Genomic DNA, 23,926 nt, shown 5'->3' on the forward strand with positions numbered 1-23,926 from the left:
GTGGAGTCTTAACCACTGGACTGCCAGGGAAGTCTCTGGGCATTCTATATTTTATCTAGCAACTCCTACCCTGGGAAAATTTGACTCATCAGGTCTAGTAGAAACAGAGGCCCTAAGCACAACCCCAGCTGTGGAGAAAGATGGGCAGGACATGAGAAACATCAAAAACAACCAAACAAGGAATAAAAAAGGGCAGCAAGTAACATCTGAAGAAAGCATTACTGAGCTGGGGTTCTTCAGAATCTGGGCCAGACTCCAGGGACTGGGTTCAGACTGGCACACAGGGCTGAGCAAGTGAGTCTCTCCCTCCTGGACAATCCCAGGGCACTGTGGACCTCCTCCAAGTACATATCCCCACGTGCTCTGTCTGGTGGAGGGGGCCATGCCCTACACGTCTATTGCTCCTACTGTCTGTCCTTAAAGACAAGGACCACGCTTCAACAAGATACTCGCGTCTGCATACTCCCCTGGCTGTGTTCAAGAAGTATACGATGAATTGGAACTGTTTGATCTGTCTTTTGCTCTAACAAGGTTCTGTCTCAGGAAGCTCATTACTGCTTAATTACTAGAAGGCAATTACTCAACATTACTTTAATCAACTGCTGCAGCTCACTTGCTTTACATCAGCTGCTAATTTCAAGTTACTGTAAGTTAATTATTCTTCTTGGCCAGGGATGGCAAACACCCACCTGTGCCGTGGCTCCTCCTCATTCATCAGGCCATAATCCCCAGCATTTTTGCACGGCTCTTTACAGTTTACCAAATGCTTTCACAGACATGATCTAATCTGGACCTGCCAACAAGAACTGGTTCTTATCATTCATTAGGCAGGTGAGGAAACCGAGGGTTTAGGTGATGAAGTGATTCATCCTAAGTCACACACTGGTGAGTTGCAAGGTGACCTCTGTATCCTACGCACCTAGAACTTCTCCCCCTTGCGTGAACACACTGTTTTCCCAGGTTCCTGGGTATTTGGAACATGATTTGAACACTTACTATGTGCCAGGAACTGTGCTGTTTCCATATATAATCTTATTTAACTTTTTCAACAACCTCATTAGGTAGGCTTATTTTTTTTTAACATCTTTATTGGAGTATAATTGCTTTACAATGGTGTGTTAGTTTCTGCTTTATAACAAAGTGAATCAGCTATACATATACATATATCCCCATATCTCCTCCTTCTAGGTAGGTTTATATATATAGATAAGGAAACTGAGGTTCAGAGAAGTTAACCTATTTGTTCAAAATTACACAGCTAATGAGTAAAAGTATCAGGATTCAAAACCCATGTTTTTCTGTGACAAAATTAAGTTGGAACTCTGTGAGAGTTATACTAAAATAAATTCCAAATGGATTAAATATTTGGATTTTTAAAAATGAAAACATAAAAGTGCTAGAAGAAAGCAGGATATACATAAATATATAAATCTTAAAGTGGGGCAGGCTTTCTAAGAATTGCTCAAAATCAAAGCCATAAAATAAAGATATTGACCCATTTGACTAATTTTTTTAAAATTCTGCATTGCAAAACAGTAAAAGATAAACTGACTAAAATACCTAAAATGCATATAACTAAGGGCTAATTTCCTTAAATGCATAAAGAGTTCCTACAAATCAATAAGAAAAAATGAATAACCCAATAGAAAAAAAGGGCAAAAGACATGAGCAGATAGTTTACAAGAAGGAAATTAAAATGGTACTTACATTTAAAAAAAAAAAATCACCCTCACTCATATAGTTTGAGTAAATTCAAACTATAATGAATTTATAATTATAAATAATAATTTATAATTAAAACTATAATCAATTTGTAATCAGAGGCCATTTTTCATACCAGATTGGCAACATTCACTCTGTATTGGACAGAGTGTAGAGAAATGGGGCATTGAATACTGCTGGTGGGAGGCAAATCAATGCAACTTCTATGGAGGGCAATACTGAGTTAAAACTAAAAGGGCTATTATAACCCCTCTGACCCAGCAATTACACTCCTAGGAATCTATCCTACACTTATACTGATACACATGTGCCAAGACACATGGAGTAGGATATTCATTACAACAATGTTTGTAATAGCAAATATGAAACCAGCCTAAATCCATCAGCAGGAAAATAGTTGTACAGATTGTGAAAACTGTACATCAATATACCACGCAGCCCACTATGGATATCTGTAAGATACATTAAGTGAAAGAAGCAAGGTAGACAATGGTGTGTATAGTACGAAAAGAGGGGCATATAACTATTTATCTGCATATTCATAAAATATCTCCAAAAAATACAAAAGAAAACTAGCAACAGTGTTTGCTTCTGGAGAGGCTGTAGTATGTAGCTCTTTCTGGGAAAGAAGATAACCTCTAACTCTTAATAGACTCTGCCCTTTCATTCAGTCTACAATAGTGCTTAAAAGGCAAGGTAGTTGTCCTAATACAGAGAAAGGGGCCCTTTTAAAAATATCTGTTTGGGGTGCTCTGTCTCTTTTTGCTTTTCTCTTTGTCTGCCCTGCTGCACCCCTTCCTGTGACAGAGACTCAGGAAGGAATGTCCCACCCAGGTTCTGCAGTTGCTTTTTCTAGTTCATGGTGTATATTAAAACATGTCTCAGAGCAGCGAGACTCGACATGGTAGGCTCACTCTTTCACATCAACATCCCTTAAAACCAAGTACCCATCGTATGACAGCCAAATCCAATGGACAGAAAAATAGTCTATTTGTGTCACTAATAAAAACAAAACTCTCGCCCATGTAAATCATGTATTACCACTCAGAAATTACTCTCACTGTACCCTGACACAGAATCTTCCTGAGGAAGCAGGAGAAGCCTGTCCTTTTCTCCCCATTTCACAGAAATGGCATTTGAAAGTAGGAGAGTGACTTGCCTCAGGCCACGCAGCATGCAAGCAACAGAGTCAGAAGAGACACGTGGGTCCCCTGACTCTAAATCAGAGCTGCTGCCAGGACAAATAAAGTCTGCAAATATAAATCCCTGCTGGGCAAGGCCACAGGCCTAACCACCAATGGAAGCTGGCATGGACCCGTGGATGGGAGGCAGGTCAAAAGCAGCCCTTGGCTTGCTTGCATTGGGAGGGATATTACGTCCAATAAAAGGAATCTTGAAGAGAGGAAAACGAAAAAAAAAAGCAGCCCCTGGGAATAGTTTTATGACATGCAAAATAAATAAATAAAGTAGGCCTGAGATCTCCACAATATTACTTTCAAAACCAAGACAATAAAATATTTTACCTTCTTGTTTGTACATATTGTCTTTTATATTTTCCTATTTCCTCGAAATACAAAATGGATTTGGGATACCGGACAAAGAAGAAAAATGAAAAGTAATCCAAGAAACAGCATTTCATCAGAATGTTAACCAAAGCACACGTCCAAATAATCTTGTTTAAGTAAACAATGCTCTTTCACCTTCCACAGTGAGAAGGTGTCACTGCCCTGAGCCCAAATGTGTTTTCCCACATAGAAGTGAGAGGAGGAGGGAGGGCCACTGCTGAGGACCCACTTGGGCCCCCATTCAGTTCACTCCCCAGGCAGAGCTAATTTGTTTTGTACCACAGCACCTGGGGGCAGGTGCTTGCCCAAGAGCCTTGGATGCACCTGGTAGTAATGGCACCTTGATTTCCAGGGGAAAAGGAAGATACCCTTCCCACTCATTAATCCCTTTCCAAGATTGGGAGCATCAGTCTGCAAAACATGTTTGTTGCACTGATCTAAAAAAGGCCTTCCCCAGACCCAACTTGCTGTTTCCAGCTTCTGCACAAGCCCAGGCCAGGCTCCCTCTATTGTTCTCCTCCAACAATAAACAATACCACCCGCAAAGAGCTCCGGGGGGGGGGAGGGGGGGAGAGGTTTGTTCCCCCCCACCCCACCCCCGTCGTGTTCTCTAAATGGGGGATTGTGTCTAATCTTTCCTCTGCAGAAGCTTTCCTGCGCCTGTTTGGCTGCACCGGAAGGGCCTCATTATCAGCATCTTTAGGCTCCTCCCCCAGGGTGAGCACACAATGAGGCCAGCCAGGAGGCCAGAGGTCACGGCTGCAGCCCCAAGCACTTCCCTCTGCCTTAGGGACCCAAGGCAGACCAAGGATGGGGGTATCTCCTTCCCTGTCACTCCAGGCTGGACCCTACCCTCAGCTGTTTAAGCTGATTCCCTCCTCACTGGAAGCAGGAGACAAAGGAAAAGGAAAGCAAGTGTCCACGTGCTCTATGACTCAAACGGATGAGTCATAAAATGTAGCAATTCTCCCAAGTTTATCTCCCAAGATTGTGCCAGGTCCTGTGTCAACACAGGAGAATGACTATTTGCCTAGAGCTTACAGGCTTCATACACACCAGCCCATTTCATCCTTGAAACAGCCTTTTAGGTGGGATTTCGTAGTTACTATCAATAAGCTTTTACATCTATAGAGCACCTCAAGTTTGCTAGGTGCTGTCCTGTAAATTATCTTATCTGCATCCTGGCAAATTCCTATCTGGAAGATGGGGGTAGAAATTCTCCCCCAGCCTGGTCCCCCAACACACACATACATGCACACGCACACAGCCTGCCATAAGCCATTTGTCGCCAAGGCCTACAGATGTGCTGTCAGAAATGTATCTTGAATACTCCCCTCTGCACTACCTTTGTCTCTACCGCACCAACCTGACTCAGGTCCTTGTCACCTCTCACCCAGCCAGTGATGTCTAAGCAGGTGAAGTATAAAGCGGCACAACTTTCCTCACTAGCAAGTTTTCAATATTTATCAAAAGCCTTAACAACATCCACACTCTTTGATCTAACAATTTTGCTTCTGGGAATTTTCCTAAGGAATGATTCCAAGATGTGCACAAAGGTTTATTCACAGCAGCGCACATACAAAGTACATTCCAGTATTACTTAGAATAGACCCCCAAAATGGAGCAAGTAAAGCCTCTATCCAACAATGGAGAAATGGTTACACTTTTACTGAGCAACATGATATAACATTATGAAATATATACTTGGAAGAAAATAGTTTTTAATAGATCTTTATTGGACTATAATTGCTTCACAATACTGTGTTAGGTTCTGTTGTACAACAAAGTGAACCAGCCATATGCATACATATAACCCCATACCCCCTCCCTCTTGAGCCTCCCTCCCACCCTCCCTATCCCACCCCTCTAGGTGGTCACAAAGCACTGAGCTGATCTCCCTGTGCTATGCAGTTGCTTCCCACTAGCTATCTGTTTTACATTTGGTAGTGTATATATGTACATACCACTCTCTCACTTCTTCCCAGCTTACCCTTCCCCCTCCCCGTGTCCTCAAGTCCATTCTCTAGTAGGTCTGCGTCTTTATTCCCGTCCTGCCCCTAGGTTCTTCATGACCTTTTTTTTTTTTTTTTAGATTCCATATATATGTGTTAGCATACAGTATTTGTTTTTCTCTTTCTGACTTACTTCACTCTGTATGACAGACTCTAGGTCCATCCACCTCACTACAAATAACTCAATTTTGTTTCTTTTTATTGCTGAGTAATATTCCATTGTATATATGTGCCACATCTTCTTTATCCATTCATCTGTCGATGGACACTTAGGTTGCTTCCATGTCCTGGCTATTGTAAATAGAGCTGCAATGAACACTGTGGTGCATCACTCTTTTTGAATTATGGTTTTCTCAGGGTATATGCCCAGTAGTGGGATTACTGGGTCATATGGTAGTTCTCTTTTTAGTTTTTTAAGGAACCTCCATACTGTTCTCCATAGTGGCTGTATCAATTTACATTCCCACCAACAGTGCAAGAGGGTTCCCTTTTCTTCACATCCTCTCCAGCATTTATTGTTTGTAGATTTTTTGATGATGGCCATTCTGACTGGTGTGAGGTGATATCTCATTGTAGTTTTGATTTGCATTTCTCTAATGATTAACGATGTTGAGCATTCTTTCATGTGTTTGTTGGCAATCTGTATAACTTTGGAGAAATGTCTATTTAGGTCTTCCACCCATTTTTGGATTGGGTTGTTTGTTTTTTTGATATTGAGCTGCATGAGCTGCTTGTAAATTTTGGAAATTAATTCTTTGTCAGTTGCTTCGTTTGCAAGTATTTTCTCCCATTCTGAGGGTTATCGTTTCATCTTGTTTATGGTTTCCTTTGCTGTGCAACAGCTTTTAAGTTTCATTAGGTCCCATTTGTTTATTTTTGTTTTTATTTCCATTTCTCTAGGAGGTGGGTCAAAAAAGGATCTTGCTGTGATTTATGCCATAGAGTGTTCTGCCTATGTTTTCCTCTAAGAGTTTTATAGTGTCTGGCCTTACACTTAGGTCTTTAATCCATTTTGAGTTTATTTTTGTGTATGGTGTTAGGGAGTGTCCTAATTTCATTCTTTTACACGTAGCTGTCCAGTTTTCCCAGCACCACTTATTGAAGAGGCTGTCTTTTCTCCATTGTATATTCTTGCCTCCTTTATCAAAACTAAAGTGACCATATGTGCGTGGGTTTATCTCTGGGCTTTCTATCCTGTTCCATTGATCTCCAGCATTTATTGTTTCTAGATTTTTTTGATAATGGCCATTCTGACCCATATGAGGTAATACCTCATTTTAGTTTTGATTTGCATTTCTCTAATAGTTAGTGGTGTTGAGCATCTTTTCATGTGCCTCTTGGCCATCTGTATGTCTTCTTTGGTGAAATGTCTATTTAGGTCTTCTGCCCATTTTTTAATTGGGTTGTTTGTTTTTTTGATATTGTGCCCCATGAGGTGTTTGTATATTTTGGAGATTAATCCTTTTTCCATTGTTTCATTTGCAAATATTTTCTCCCATTCTGAGGGTTGTCTTTTCATCTTGTTTATGGTTTCCTTTGCTGTGCAAAAGCTTTTAAGTTTAATTAGGTCCCATTTGTTTATTTTTGTTTTTATTTTCATTACTCTAGGAGGTGGGTCAAAAAAGATCTTGCTGTGGCTTATGTCAAACAGTGTTTTTCCTATGTTTTCCTCTAAGAGTTTTATAGTGTCTGGTCTTACATTTAGGTCTTTTATCCATTTGGAATTTATTTTTGTGTATGGTGTTAGGTAGTGTTCTAATTTCATTCTTTTACATGTAGCTGCCCAGTTTTCCCAGCACCACTTATTGAAGAGGCTGTCTTTTCTCCATCGTACGTTCTTACCTCCTCTGTTGTAAATTAGATGACTACATATGTGTGGTTTATCTCTGGGTTTTCTATCCTGTACCATTAATGTATATTTCTGTTTTTGTGCCAGGACCACACTGTCTTGATTACTGTAGCTTTGTAGTATAGTTTGAAGTCAGGGAGCCTGATTCCTCCAGCTCTGTTTTTCTTTCTCAAGATTTCTTTGGCTATTTGGGGTCTTTTGTGTTTCCATACGAACTGTAAAATTTTTTGTTTTAATTCTGTGAAGAATGCCATTGGTAGTTTGATAGGGATTGCACTGAATCTGTAGATTGCTTTGGGTAGTATGGTCATTTTCAATATTGATTCTTCCAATCCAAGAACATGGTATATTTCTCCATGTGTTTATGTCATCTTTAATTTCTTTAATCAGTGTTTTATAGTTTTCTGAGTACAAGTCTTTCACCTCCTTAGGCAGGTCTATTCCTAGGTATTTTATTCTTTTTGTTGCAGTGGTAAATGGGATTGTTTCCTGAATTTCTCTTTCTGATTTTTTGTTGTTAGTGTATAGGAATGCCAGAGATTTCTGTGCATTTTGTATCCTGCAACCTTACCAAATTCATTGATTTGTTCTAGTAGTTTTCTGATGGCATCTTTGGGATTTTCTATGTATAGTATCATATCATCTGCAAACAGTGACAGTTTTATTTCTTCTTTTCCAATTTGTATCCCTTTTATTTCTTTTTCTTCTCTGATTGCCGTGGGTAGGACTTCCAAAACGATGTTGAATAAGAGTGGTGAGAGTGGACATTCTTGTCTTGTTCCTGATCTTAGTGGAAATGCTTTCAGTTAGAAAATACATTTTAAAAATGCTTAGTCTGGGTGGTGGGATTATAGATTATTTTCTTCTTTATATATTTATATCTTTTCTAAATTTTCATCAATAAACATGACTCATTTAGAAACAATACACTTCATTAAAATACACGGACTCAATACTGGTGAGTGAAACAGGAGACAGGTACACACAAACCCAACTAGTGACCATCCACATTCAACTGGCTCTTCTAGAAAGCAGCATCTTCCATGGTACAGACCAAAAGCCATAAAAGAATTCAAACCTTCCACGCCAAGAGCTCACTACTGGGAATTCACTTTAAGAAAAGAACTGAGCAAACTCAAAAAGCAACATGATCAAAAATTCTCATTACATCTTATCTAAAAGAACTGGAAACAATCCAAATGTCCAACTCGGGATAGTTCTGTATGGAACATCAACACCATGGAATGTAGGGCAGCCATTAGACATGCCAGTTATGAAAACTATGTAGAAATATGAAATAATGTTGAAAATAGGCTGTAAAATTAAAAGAATATACAAAGCTGCATTTGTCAGAACTGCAGCTATAAAAAATAAGCATGTATGTGAACAAGGGCATTTCAAAAGCAAGAACATATACTGTGTTTGGATTATGAGATCACAGGGAGCTTTTTGTTTTTTAAGTTTCATTCCCCCCCAACACCAGCTTTTTAAACAAGTTTTTAACATTTTGCATCTACCACAGACACATTTTTTTAAAACATAGAAAACGTAGAAAAAGGGAAAATGAATTACCAAAAGGAACACATCACTGCCAGCATTTTGATGTGTTCTTCCCTCTTTTTCCTATGCACTAGATGGTTTGCTTTGGTTTTGATCACTGTAATCATGACAACATTTTCTTTAAAGTAGTCACAAAATCATTTCAATTTTTAAAAACCAGAGAACGTAACATAAGACCTGTAGGAACATACAGCGATGGGTTTTTTGAAATACTATCAAGAGAAATGACCTCATACAATGTCTGACTGTAAGCAAAAAACAGCAATATCGCATCACTGTGACAGAACAGATGGAATGATCAAAGTTCCTAACACCTGCGGAAGACTCACAGGCCAGTATCAGTAACCATAAGTGGGGAGCATGGAGAGTGCTGTGCTACTAAAGCTGACATTGCTGGAAATTAGAAGGAATTTTCTCAGACTTGGAAAAGATAATAGATATAACAACGGACTAAGTTTTCAGATCAGAAAAAGCTTGAAGGGATCAAATCCAGCTGGTCAGCTGATCCAGAATAGTTAACCTCCTTGATATCTACCGATATCCACGCCAGCATGGACCCCTCCAGGGAGAGAAATAGCAACAGGGAAAATCACTATGTAAGCAATGCCTGCGCTCTGCTGCCCACTGAATGTGGTCCCTGGAGAGAGTGAGGGGAGGCTGAGTATGCTGTCCCCACAGAGGGGCTCGGTTTCTGCAGGAGTGTGACACTTTGGGGCTTTTCAAACAACTGACAAAGGATTAATCTCCAAAATATACAAGCCGCTCATGCAGCTCAATATCAAAAAAACAAACAACCCAATCCAAAAATGGGTGGAAGACCTAAATAGACATTTCTCCAAAGAAGACATACAGACAGCCAACAAACACATGAAACACACTAATCATTAAGAGAAATGCAAATCAAAACCACAATGACATATCACCTCACACCAGTCAGAATGGCCATCATCAAAAAAACTACAAACAATAAATGCTGGAGAGGGTGTGGAGAAAAGGGAACCCTCTTGCACTGTTGGTGGGAATGTAAATTGATACAGCCACTATGGAAAACAGTAAGGAGGTTCCTTAGAAAACTAAAAGTAGAACTACCATATGACCCAGCAATCCCACTACTGGCATATACCCTGAGAAAACCATAATTCAAAAAGATACATGCACCCCAATGTTCATTGCAGCACTATTTACAATAGCCAGGTCATAGAAGCAACCTAAATGCCCATCGACAGACAAATGGATAAAGAAGATGTGGTACCTATACACAATGGAATATTACTCAGCCATAAAAAGGAACAAAATTGGGTCATTTGTAGAGATATGGATGGACCTAGAAACTGTTATACAGAGTGAAGTAAGTCAGAAAGAGAAAAACAAATATCGTATATTAGCGCATATATATGGAATCTACAAAAATGACATAGATTAACTGGTTTGCTAGGCAGAAAAAAGAGACAGATGGAGAGAACAAACGTATGGACACCAAGGGGGGAAAGCGGGGTTGGGGGGGTGGGTGGTATGAATTGGGAGATTGGGATTGATGTATATACACTAATATGTATAAAATAGGTAAGTAACAAGAAACTGCTGTATAAAATAAATAAATAAAATTCAAAAAAAAATTCTAGAAGTGGCTCAATCTATACATACTCAGTAAACTTTGATCCATAGTTCAAACAAATTCATGGTAAAATAGAGTTTTAATTGTAAGATTTAAAAAAAAAAAAAAAAAGACATGTACCAATGTTCATTGCAGCACTATTTACAATAGCCAGGACATGGAAGCAACCTAAGTGTCCATCGACAGATGAATGGATAAAGAAGATGTGGCACATATATACAATGGAATATTACTCAGCCATAAAAAGAAACAAAATTGAGTTATTTGTAGTGAGGTGGATGGACCTAGAGTCTGTCATACAGAGTGAAGTAAGTCAGAAAGAGAAAAACAAATACCGCATGCTCACACATATATATGGAATCTAAAAAAAAAAAATGGTTCTGATGAACCTAGGGGCAGGACAGGAATAAAGACGCAGACATAGAGAATGGACTTGAGGACACGGGGAGGGGGAAGGGTAAGCTGGGACGAAGTGAGAGAGTGGCATGGACATATATACATTACCAAATGTAAAACAGATAGCTAGTTGGAAGCAGCCGCATAGCATAGGGAGATCAGCTCAGTGCTTTGTGACCACCTAGAGGGGTGGGATAGGGAGGGTGGGAGCGAGACACAAGAGGGAGGAGATATGGGGATATATGTATATGTATAGCTGATTCACTTTGTTATAAAGCAGAAACTAACACACCATTGTAAAGCAATTATACTCCAATACAGATGTTAAAAAAAAAAACAGGGCCCCTCAATACAAACTGACTACTCAATACAAACTGACTTCATCTCTTACATGCATATCTAGCAAAGCCTCTGCCTTCTGTTGCAAGGTTGGGGGAAAGCTGCTGGGCTGATTGAGACATGAGATGCCACTGCTAACATAGCAAACCTCACTCAGATACTCCCCACTTCAAGGAAAAATGTCACGCTGCATTCTTTGCTTTAGAGGCTTTTAGACACTAACCCCTGGACAAGATGCAATGCAACTCCACTGCATTTCCAAAGAACTAATCTGACCATGTCATTCCCACACTTCAGTCTCCTCAGGGCTCCCGGCTGCCTACACAAGCCCTCCGTGAGAGGAAGGACAGGACCCTGGTGAAGAGGGCGAACGTAGGAGCCAAACTGCCTGAGTCTGAGTCCTGCCTCTGCCCTTCATGTGATGCGTGACCTTGGGCAAGTTCCCTATCCTCTTGGTGCCTACATTTCTTTATTTGTAAATAGGGATAATAACTGTACCCACCTCATAGGGTTACCGGATGGCTGAAAAGAATTAATACAACAAAGCACGAAGAAGAGAGCCTGGCATACAGGAAGGACCCAATAAATCTTAGGTGTTGCTCTTATTATTGTCACTGTTGGAGAAAGTTCAAATTCCCTAGCAGGGCATACAGAGCCACCCATGACCCAGCCCCTGCTCATATCTCTGGCTTCATTTCTCGTGACCTTTGAGTTACCATCACCACGATGATCACATAGCCATGCCCAGCTCCCAGAGTGTGGCCCCCAAGGCAGGTTCATCCACAACTTTACTCACGTGGGGCCATTCTCTCCTTGTTGCTGGCAAGCAAGCACATAGCTCTGGAACCTTCCTCGCCTCCCCCCATGTGAATTAGCCGCTCTCTCCTTTACGTCTCCACTGTGTTCTATGCAGACTCTCTTCATAGATACTTCATTATCCTCATTGGTTTAGGTATCCTGCTTCCCCCACTAGACCTTAAGGACAGAGGCCCTTATGAATTCCTATCTGTATCCCCATTGCCTGGCACTCAGTAGATCCCGAATAAGTATTTATTAAATAAATGCAAAAGAAATATTGATCAGAACATGCAAAAGCTAGGAATACTTTTCAGAGAACCTAAACACCAGGATGAGGAAAGCAAACCCCAAAACACTTTGATCCTAAGAAGAGTTAATTGGCAAAGATCATATAACCAAAGAAAAGAAAATGATAATTTCCCAGGGGAAAGCCAAACCTTGTTATAATGAAGTGTCTCTGTGTGTATTGGAGGAGGGGGAGGGAGAAGTGACATTAATAATGGTTCTAAAGTAACTGATGTTGACTAGTCATTGAACAGCACTTTTTAAACCTTTTCTTTAGGGGAAAAAAAAAAAAGGCTGAATGGGAAGTATTTTTTAACCTTGTTCAGAGTGCAGGTTATTTCAATATAAAATATTGCAGGGGACCCAGACTGCAAGAAAAAGAGAGAATTAATCTTTGCTCAATGTCTGTAATGAGCTAGATACTTTAAAAATAATATAGTTTCTATTTATTAAGCAGAAGGTGCCAGACACAGAACCGTTCACTTTAGACTCATTATCAAATTTGATAACGCAAGTCCTCGACAACTCTGAGACATAAATATTAGCATTCTACAGATGAGATAAACATATTCACTCATTCCATACACTTGTAGTGAGCACGTACTATGTGCAAGTCACTGACCCAGGAGCAGAGGACACAGTGATGAACAGGCAGACAAGTTCCCCCGCCACACACCTTCATAGCGTGTACATTCTAGCTGGGCAGAAAAGAGAGCAATGAATGAATGCGGAAATGAGCACATACATAAATAAACAAGAAAAATACCAGATAGTAGCAAGCGCTAATAGAGAATAAAAGTAAAAGGAAGGGACAGAGTGTACCCAGACAGCAATTTTAGAGTGAGTTGTCAGAGAAGGCCTCTCTGAGGCGGCTCTATTTAAGATGAGATTTGAATAAGAAAAAGACAAGCACATGAAGACTGGAAGAGCATTTTAGGCTGAAGGAATAACTATGCAAAGTGCGCTAAAACAAGAATGGACTTGGCATGTGCAAGGAGCCAAAAATAGAACAATGAGGCTGGGTGCATGGTCAAGGAGAAGAGGGCTGAGATTGACATGGGGCAGGTCACAGAGAGCTTGGTCAGCCAGGACAAGGAGTTTAGATTTCATTCTGAGTGCAACAGGAGGCCACCTGGAGGGAGAGGGGTGGTTAGGAATGTGACATAAACCAATTAACATTTTTCAAAGATTTATCTGGTCCCTGCAATGGAGGGTATTGCGGTATAGATACCAGTTGAAGCAGGGCAACTAGTTAGGAGGTTACTGCAAGTAGTCTAGGTGAGAGATGATGTGGCTTGGACTAGGGTGCTGGTAATGAAGATGGAGGGAAGGAGATAAATTTGGGAATGTTTCTGAAGATAGAGAAGACAGAACTTGCTGAAGGATTGGATGATGATGGTGAAGAAAGAAAGAAATCAAAAGTAATGCCTAGATATTTTGGCTTGAGCACTTGGGGGGAATACTAGCACCACTTACTGAGGTGGGGAAGATTGAAACAAGAACAAGTTTAGTGTAGAGACTAAATCAAGAGTTCTCTTCCAGCCACGTTAAATTTGCAATGTCTCTTAGAGATCTACCTGGACATAAATTTGGAGTTCCAGAAAAAGTTTGAGGATGAAGCTACAGATTTGAGGGTCATTAGCAAATGGATGTTAGGGAAAGCCATTGGATTAGAAGAGGACATCTGTGGAGGGTGAATAAATAGAGAAGAGAAGGGGGCCATTTCAGAACATGGGGCACATCTCCATTTAGAGGCTGAGGAGAGAAGGAGACTTAAGGAGAGTCCAGAGTGGTAGGAAGAGACCCAGGAAAGTAGAGTGTCAAGGAAAACAGAGATCTGCTTTGTCACATGCTGCTGAGAGAATAAGTACGACTAAAACAAAGCAGTGGCCTTCGACTTGGCAACATCAAGGTCACTGGCAGACACAGACAGGAATAGTCCCTGTGGAATGATGAGAAGAGATTAGAGTCAGGGGAAGCAGTCAACTCAAAACAACGGACAACTTTTAAGTTTTACTGAGAAAGGGAACAAAGAAACTAGAAGATAGCTAGAGGGGGTGGTATAAGGTCAACAGAGTTTTAAATTAAATAATGAATTTATTTTGTAACATTTGAGAGACAAAATTAGAAAACATTTTGGATTTTTTTTGGGGGGGGGATTGTTTTCAGGTAAGAAATACTAGAGAATGCTTATTTGCTATTGAGAATTATCCTGTGATGAGGGTAAATTTCATGATGGCAGAGAGAGGGTGCATAATTAGAAGATCAAGGATCTACAAGACTTGGTCTTAACACAGTTAATAATGTGCCCAAGGCAAAAGAAATGGTAGGCAGGGAGATGGGATACTAATCCAGGTCTGTTTTGACTCATACATGCATCCTTTTTCCACCACACCAATGACTGTAATCTAATAGAGTAGCATTTGCAAAAGATCGCAACTCCAGGCTCTGAAAATAATCAGAACAGAGTTAGAAGGGATCTTAAGAGAACCTGGGAGAGCTAACACAAACACACCGCTTCTTGTATGTAACCAAGCTCTGTTCATCATACAGAATTCTATTATTGCATTTTCACTCAAATGTCATTCATGTGTGCACATCTAGCTGTAGTCCTACTAGTGGCGGAACCCTCCAACATTGCCCTTTAATGTAAAGACTGGGTTTGAGGAGGGGAAGGGGACACTGAGATAAATCACAGAGCAGAGTAAGGGGGAACACTGCAGGGAATAAACTCTCTAGTGGCTGTAATAAGGTAGTTAAAAATACTTTTAGAAGGTTAGTTGTGTATTTATATTCAGCAAAGTGAAGACGGAAATCATTATATGATCGTTTTGTTTCTTTCCTATTTACATAGTGACCTCAGGAAGCAAGTGACTATGGCTGTGCCAGGAAGTGGCCTCTTGTCATCTGTTTCCCATGCCCACTCCTGCTCTACCACATGGGCACAGCACCACCCCTTCAGCCCCACCTTTCTCTCACCTGGTTTCTCACTATCTGTTCCAGTTTACTTCTTCCTTCAGGGCAACATACATGCCATCTCCCCCATGACGTCCTCCCTGATTTCTCCCTCTCTGAAACTTTATAGCACAAAGTACTAGTACCATGTAAATTTAGCTCTTGCTCACATTAAGCCTTTTTTTTTGTTTTTGCTTTTTTGTGGGGAGGGGAACAGAGAAAGGTTTACTGCAAGGTCCAAGCAAGGAGAATGGGTGGCTCACACTCAAAAGACTCGAACTCCTTGATCACATTAAGCCTTAAAACTATTCTCTGAGTCAAATATCAGAACGAGAGTACTTTTCAGTAGGAAATTCAATGCAATTGTTGGCCACTGTTACTTTGAGAGGAAAGATCCAGATTTGAGTTGAAATTGTGGCTCTGTTCCACCTCTAATACACTGAGTGATCTTGGGCAAGTCACTTTCTGAGCCTCAGTTCCCCCACCTAGAAAACAGGAATACTACTACCTACTACCCAGCACCTGGGTAGGTATCCAAAATGTGCTGGACAGCCCACTCTTCTGCTAAAAACCCTATGATGGCTTCCCATGGTTTTCAAAATCAAGTCCCAAACCCTTCAACCTGTTTATTACATCCTATCAACTTCTCCAGCCTTATTTCTCACCTACCTCACATCCCGTACTCTAGTAACAATGAATTCCTCATGATATTTCTCACCCCCATGCTTTTGGTTTTTTTGGTCCCTGCTGTCCCTGCACTCTTAACCCACCTTGCTCAGGCATCGCTCTCCTCCTGGGAGCCTTCCTGGATTTGTCAGCTTCCACCCTTTCCCCACATACACAGGTTAGGTTCTCCTTCCCATTTGGTTCTCCCATATGACCCTGACCACAGCTTAATCTCTGTAGTTACCCCACTGTTTATAATTATTTACAGGCCCACCTACTCTATAAAACAAGGGTTCCTTGGGGAAAAGGACTGGGCTTTATTCATCTTTGTATCCCCAGCACAGGCACTGACTTCTGCTTCACCTTTTTTGATGCTCCATTTCTGCATCTAGGAAACAGAAAGAATTTCACCTACTTGAAAGGTCAGGATTAAGTTTAAATATTCAAAGTTTACTGCAGGGTGTCAGGCACACAACTGGCCTTCAGTACATTTGATTTATATTCTCCGCATCTCCAGATTTTTCTCTTTTTCTGTCCTTCATGCCCAGGCTCTTACACTGGCCCTGTGCCTTCGCTGTGAGCCCTCTCCTTGATCCATATCCCTGGTTCCTACTCCTGACGGTGCCCTTTGAACTCTGAGGATGACTCAGTTAAGGCACTAAAGCAGTACTGCAACCATCTCTTGAGTACCTCTGTGTAAGACAATGTCCCAGATGCAGTGAAATGGATACAACATGTACAAGGAATTTATGACCTACTAGGGGGTAGAGAAGAGGTAGGGAGACAATTAGACAAATGAAGCCCGGGCAATTCAAAGAAGGAAAAGTTTATATATCTCTAGGGGAAGATGGGAAGGCTTTAGAGGAAGTGGCATTTCAAGTGGACCTCAAAGGATAAACTTAAGTTGAGGGGCTGTTTCTAGAGTTATATGTGTTCCACAAAACACGTTACTAAAATGCTCTTGCTCCTCAGATGAAAAGCAAAATAAACTTAGGAAACGCTGCCTACTGCATACCCCTCTAGGAGATTCACAATACACAGTAGCAAGGCTCTGGGAGGTCTTGAAGGGACCCTATTTAACTTTGTTTAATGTAGCATCCTGGGCTTCCCTGGTGGTGCAGTGGTTGGGAGTCTGCCTGCCAATGCAGGGGACACGGGTTCGAGCCCTGGTCTGGGAAGATCCCACATGCCGCGGAGCAACTAGGCCCGTGAGCCACAACTACTGAGCCTGCGAGTCTGGAGCCTGTGCTCCGCAACAAGAGAGGCCGCGACAGTGAGAGGCCCGTGCACCGCGATGATGAGTGGCCCCCGGTCTCCGCAACTGGAGAAAGCCCTCGTGCAGAAATGAAGACCCAACACAGGGAGAAAAAAAAAAAAAAAAAAATGTAGCATCCCATATTTGTTTGGCCACTAGTTCTCCATTTCTATCCCCCCTGGAAGATATTTATAGCATCTTGAGGATCATACCTTAAGAAACAAGTTAAATGTTACCCTTTCAAAGTTATATATTTGCATTTTAACAGGACCTCTCCAAAATAATATCTTAACACCATATATCTTTAACAACATAATCAGCAATTTAAAAAATTCTCCTGGCATCATGTCCAAAAGGAAGAAGACCCTGCAGAGCTGAGTGAGTGGCTGAGACAGAATGAATTCCCTCCCTTCTCTAGTGAGAGGCAGAGTGTAGACTACAAGCCTTTCAATCAAGGGAGGGAAAACGACCCCTCTTCTGAGTGAGTCCATTCCTTCTTTGGTAGGATGTTTACACCCTTACAGCCGCCCTCCCACCCTCTCCAACTTGCTGACTGGGTAAAAAAACACCAGACTTGAAAGCAAAGGGAACAATGTTGTGTAACAACAAGCCGACAAGGCATGTTTTGCTCCTTAATATTTATCAAACAGTCATGACCTGTGAGAGGCAAGAAGAAAAGGGGCATTGTCTGCTTGCCCGTCCCCACCCTGGAAGCATTGGTGCTCAATTACCCAGTCTGGGGGTTAACAGATGTTTACCGGGAGCAAGGCACTGTGCTCATGGTACAGAGAAAAACAAGATATAGTCCTAGTCACAAGTCCTGCTTCCCAGACCAACAGGGAGGATAAGTAAAAACCAACTGCAATGCAGCACGCGGAGCTCAGGCAAACAGTGCTAGAATCAGAGGTGAGGACAAAATGCCAGCAAGGCATAAATGCAGGGACTCCTTAACTTTGCCTGGGCATAAAGTCAGAAGAGAGGCGTGTTAAAACAAGGACATTCCTCTTAGCTCTCAGAAGATCGGTAAGGAGTTTTCCAGGCAAATAAAGCAATCATCTGTAAATAAATAAAAGAGGGTTCTAGGTTTGAGTAGAATAGGGATGGACATAGCAAAACTGAGAAAAAAAAAAAAAAGCAGCCAATCTTCCTGAGAAGGGGGCACACTGAACAGATGCATCTAATTTCACCGACCCCTGCTTTTTTTCTTAATAACAAAACCGTTCAGGCCAGGGAGACAGGAGAGAAGATGATGGTGTCAAATTTGGGAAGCCTGGGAAACAGATGAATAAGTAGTTAACAGACTTAGCAGACTCAAGAAATCTGAATCCTAAACCAGATGCAAGGAAAGCTGAGAATTTGGCTGATTTCAACCACAGAATCTTTACCAGGCCCAGGACTGGCGGTACCAGGTATCCCTAGAGCAGGCGTATAGGATGCTAAAATAGAGACCACAGTTAAAGCTGCCTGGGGCTTCCCTGGTGGCGCAGTGGTTGAGAATCTGCCTGCTAATGCAGGGGACACGGGTTCGAGCCCTGGTCTGGGAAGATCCCACATGCCGCGGTCCGTGAGCCACAACTACTGAGCCTGCGCATCTGGAGCCTGTGCTCCGCAAGAAGTAGAGGCCGCGATAGTGAGAGGCCCACGCACCGCAATGAAGAGTGGCCCCCACTTGCCACAACTAGAGAAAGCCCTCACACAGAAACGAAGACCCAACACAGCCATAAATAAATAAATAAAAATAAATTAAAAAAATAAAGCTGCCTGAAAAGAAGTTAGAGCCCTAAACACCACCTCCACCTCCCACCCCCGCCAACTGACAAAATTCTGGAGGCTTAGTCTCTAGAAAGCATAAAACAGAAACGTCTAGTATGTGCTTTAAAATAATCTGAGGAAGGGGATGGGGGATACAGATGAAAGGAAAATGTTCATGAAGTGATCATTTGTGAACCTGGGTAATAGGAACATAGGGGATTATTGCACTATCCTCTCAACTTTTGTAAATCTTTGAAATTTCCCATAATAAAAAGTAAGAGTGTCTCTGGCCCAGGAATACCCAGCACAGTTGAAGGTGAACAGAAAAAGACAGGGCGCTGTGTCTACTGAAGGTGAAATGTAACAGGTTTTCATATGCCCTCTCCTCTTGACTGCCAGAATGTTGTCAAGTGGACCACACTCTGCTAGGAGGATGGAAGAGTCCTCCCAGGTGAACAGAACCAAGGGAAAACCTGAAGATACTGTCCTAGGGGTTCCCAGCAAACAGCCCACCCAGATCAAGCTACAGGGAGGCCCAGAGATAATGATCTCCATCCTACGTTCAGTTTCTTGAAAGCTTTTTTTTTTAATACAGCAGGTTCTTATTAGTTATCCATTTTATACATATTAGTGTATATATGTCAATCCCAATCTCCCAATTCATCACACCACTGAAAGCTTTTTTTTTTTGAGAGTTTTGTTAAGATATAACTCACAATTCACCCTTTTAAAAAGTGTACAATTTAATGGTGTTTAGTATATTCACAGTTGTATAACCATCACCACTGGGGTGGTTTATTAAGCTATAATATTAAGCTTTATTAACATGTAACTTACATACTCAATTCAGTTTTTTAAAGTGTACAATTCAGCGGTGTTTAGTATATTCAGAGTTGTACAACCATCACCACAATCGATTTTAGAAATTTTCATCACCGCAAAGAAAACCCTATAACCATTAGCAGTCATCCCACTCTCCAGCCTCAGGCAACTACTAATCTATTTTCTGTCTCTATGGATTTGCCTATTCTGGACATTTCGTATAAATGAAATCATACACTACGTGGTATTTTGTGAGTGGCTTCTTTCACTTACCAAAATGTCAAGGTCTCAACAGCTTTTTTTATCCAACTGCCCTGCCCTTAATTAGAAGCAACACAACCAAGGATCACATTCAGAGTGACATATTGGGGAAGTCTCTAATGAAGATACAGACCACAGCAAACACATAAAAGCAACTTGAAGGAAACAGCTACCATGTGGAGAGGAGTGGGGTTTGGGGCAGGGAATACCATTAATATTCTCACAAAAATGAAATAAAACTGTACCCATGAAACAAAAATAGGACACTATAAAAAAGACACACTAAAAAAAAAAAAAAAGACACACTAAGAGAACAACAAAAAAAACTTTTAGAAATTGACAACTTAATAGCAGAAATTTTAAAAATTCAACAAAAGGATTGAAAGATGAAACTGAGGAAATCTCCTTGAGAGTAAAATCAAAAGATAAAGACATGGAAAACAGGAGAGAGAAGTTAGGAATATTCTAGAGGACCAGTACAGGGGGCCCAATATCTGAATAGGAGAACTTTCCAAGAAAGAGAAAACAGAAAAAAGAAAAATTATAACAAGATAGTAATTCTCAACAGCATCAATAAAAACAAGAAGACAATGAGCAATGCCTTTAAAATTCTGAAGAAAAATGATTTCCAACTTAGAATGAAATCTAAGAACCCAGTCAAACTATCTATCAAGTATGAGAATAGAACAAAGACATTTTCAGGTATATAAGATCTCAGAAATTCACATTCCATGAACCTTTTCTTAAGAAGCTTGTGTAGGAGGTCCTTCACCAAGCTGTATAAAAGAAACAGTGGATCTAGTTGAGACAGGCAACAGAGGACCCCAAGAGGACCACATAAAGAAGTCAACCAGACTGGAGAAGTACAACTCAAAGGGCAGACACGTTGAAGACGGTCATCACCAACAACCCCACTGCCATTAAACCCTCTTTGTTATTGTTGACCTAAATATTTAAAATATATGATTATAAAATTTTCAAACATACTCAAAAGTAAGCCCCTGATACCCATCACCCAGATTCAACAATTATGAACGTTTTGGCCTATTAACTAATCTACCCTCTTTTTTTCTTTTTTTTTTCTTTGTTTGAATATTTTAAAACAAATTCCACATCATAGCATTTCACCTCTGCATACTTCAGAATCCATCTCTACATTACCATTTTCTAACACCACATTACTATTATCGTGCCTAGAAAAATTAATGATAATTCCTTGTTATCAGTCCATAACAAAATTTCCCCACCATCTCAAAAATACCTTTTTATACTTAGGCTGTTGTGGGCTGAACTGTATCCGCCCTCCCCCCACCAAAAAATGTATATGTTGAATCCCTATGTGCTGGTATACTTCAGAATGTGACTATAATTGGAGATAGGGGTTTTAAAAAGGTAACTAAGTTAAAATAAGGCCTTTAGGGTGGGCCCTAATCTAACCTGACTGATGTCCTTATAAGAAGAAAGGAGATCAATGGAAAAGAATATGAAAAAGTACATATATATGTATAACTGACTCACTTAGCTATAGAGCAGAAATTAACAACATTGTAAAACAACTATACCTCAATAAAATAAATTTTAAAAAAAGAAGAAGAAGAAAGGAGATTAGAAAATACAGAGAGACACCAGGGCCACCTGTGTGCAGAGGGATGACCATGTGAAGAGGCAGGAAGAGGGTGGCCATCTGCCAGCCAAGGAGAGAGGGCTCAGAGGAAACTAACCCTGCCAGCACCTTGATCTTGGGCATCCAGCTGCCAGAACACTGAGAAAATAAATTTCTGTTGTTTAAGCTACCCAGTCTGTGATATTTTGTTATGACAGTTGTAGCAAACTAATACACAGACTAACTGAATCAAAATAAGGTTCATGCGTTACGTATGGCTACGATTCTTAAGTCACATTATTATTTTTTTCATGCTGTTGACTTGTTGCAGAAGCCAAGTCAGTTGTCCAACGCTCTGAATTCATCTGTTTGCTTCCTTAGAGTGTAATTTAATTTGTCATCCTTTGCCCTCTCTTTCTAATAAATCAAAGTTAGCACCATAAAAGAGTAAATTCTAAGAGTTCTCATCACAAGAAAAAAAAATTCTTTTTCTACTTCTTTAGTGTTGTATCTATACGAGATGATGGATGTTCACGAAACTTATGATAATCACTTCATGGGATGTGTAAATCAAATCAGTATGCTGTATATATTAAACTTATACGGTGCTGTATGTCAGTTACATCTCAATAAAACTGGAAGAAAAAAAGAAATTTGCAGAAATGTAAACAAGGCATTCTTGCTAATTTCTTTTTGTTTTGGCAAACAGTTTTTATTTACGTCACCATATGATTCAATTTGTTATTGTTATTTTAAAATAAATTAGTAAATTTGAAAAAAAAGTTAGCTCTAGAGGCTTGATTGATTTAGGGGTCAACTTTTAGGTAAGAATATTCCATAGGTGGTACTGCATACTCTCTTTTTAATCTGACAAGAATGACAGGTAAACTTGGTCCAGACTCTTTCTGGCACTATTGACCTTGACCATGTGCTAATGAAGCATTTGCTCATCCCCTCCATGCTGTCCATCTGGATTAGCTGAGGGCATTCACTTCACCCCACAGAAGAGATGGCCTGCTTTGGCCTACCTAATGAGAGCTGGAGGTAGGCCACAAAGAAAGCAGAAGTAGAAAAGACATAGCAGTCCATTCTCCGTGCCCATATCCTACCGGATGTCCAGTGTCTGGCCCACACTGAGCCCCGCCAGCTGCCCCAGGAGTGGTGAGCCCTGTATTTCCAAGGATTCACTCACAGCCTTGCCCTCTGACTTCCCCATCAGGATCTTCTGTAACCCCCAGGGAAGCTACCCCCGGACTAGGAACCTGAGTCCGTTCGGTTTATTTTTAGATCTAATAGTGGCAATGTTGCCCTTTTTCAATGGGTTTGTTAGATTTGCACTTGATCCTTTGTTTTAAAAAAACTAAACAATGTATAGTTTAATAATACAAACATGGGTGGTTAAACCATAAAGAAAAGTAAGGGAATGCTCAACACAAGAGTCAGGATAACCATTGCCTCTGATGAGAAAAAAAAAAAAGGCGGGGGGGACGGGGGGGGGGGTTCCCTGGTGGCGCAGTGGTTGAAAGTCTGCCTGCCAATGCGGGGGACACGGGTTCGAGCCCTGGTCTGGGAGGATCCCGCGTGCCGCGGAGCGGCTGGGCCCGTGAGCCACAATTGCTGAGCCTGCGCGTCTGGAGCCTGTGCTCCGCAACAGGAGAGGCCGCGATAGTGAGAGGCCCGCGCACCGCGATGAAGAGTGGCCCCCACTTGCCGCGGCTGGAGAAGGCCCTCGCACAGATACGAAGACCCAGCACAGCCATAAAATAAATAAATAAATAAATAAATAAATAAATAAACCCAAAAGTTAAAAAAAAAAAAAAAAAGTGAGGCAATAAGTTAAAAAAAAAAAAAAAGCGGCGGGTGGTGTGATTTTGGGATAGAGGGTATACAAGCAGTTTCTAAGGAATCAGTAATGTTCAATTTGATAAATTAGATGGTGGATATACAATTTTCACCTTATTGTTCTTTACTTGTAAATATATATTTAAAGCATTCTTTGGTATGTGTGATAATTTTCATATGAATTACTTTTTCATGAGCAGTCCACTGTGGCTAGAACATAGGATTTGAAGAGTGAAAGGAGAAAAGACTGGAAATGGAGTTAACTCTGAAGGCAAATGGGAGCCTTGGTGATGCTCTCTTGGGAGGGTCATCAAGGACGTGTATACCCGAGATCAATTAAAATGGCTTTCTCACAACCTATCCATCGAGAAGGATAGAAAAAATTCTTTTTTTTTTCTACTAAGTTACCTGAAGATGAAATATCCAACGTTGTAAGCCTCTCATGGGGAAATATCATATTTTTTTGATGTATTTTTCCAGTGAAAGGAGATTCAGCTTGCCCTAGGGAACACATTTGCCTCAAATTCTTAAAAGACACAAAGCTGAGAGGGATACGGAACAAATGTTTTAGATGACAGAATTGGGATATATCTTGGTGAGCTGGAGTGACAGGTCAAGTCTAGCCCAAT

The 23,926-nt window shown here is 40.8% G+C and overlaps 1 protein-coding gene and 1 long non-coding RNA gene across 4 annotated transcripts in view; one reads left to right on the forward strand and one right to left on the reverse strand.

Moving 5' to 3' along the window:
• The window catches only part of LOC309606392, a 182,681-nt gene that overhangs the window by 105,560 nt on the left and 53,195 nt on the right, over window positions 1-23,926 (forward strand). The window lies entirely within an intron of this gene.
• RAB30 (RAB30, member RAS oncogene family) overlaps window positions 1-23,926 on the reverse strand; it is an 85,736-nt gene that overhangs the window by 29,986 nt on the left and 31,824 nt on the right. Inside the window, exon 2 of one of the 3 annotated variants that reach the window (XM_082343413.1) lies at window positions 12,459-12,509. The exons of the other annotated variants lie outside the window; for them this stretch is intronic. The gene's annotated coding sequence lies outside the window, so the exon portion shown is untranslated. The remainder of the gene's footprint in view (window positions 1-12,458; window positions 12,510-23,926) is intronic. 3 annotated transcript variants of the gene reach the window in all.

This window comes from Balaenoptera borealis (genome assembly GCF_965194805.1).
Source record: "Balaenoptera borealis genome assembly, chromosome: 11".
Lineage (NCBI taxonomy): Eukaryota > Metazoa > Chordata > Mammalia > Artiodactyla > Balaenopteridae > Balaenoptera > Balaenoptera borealis.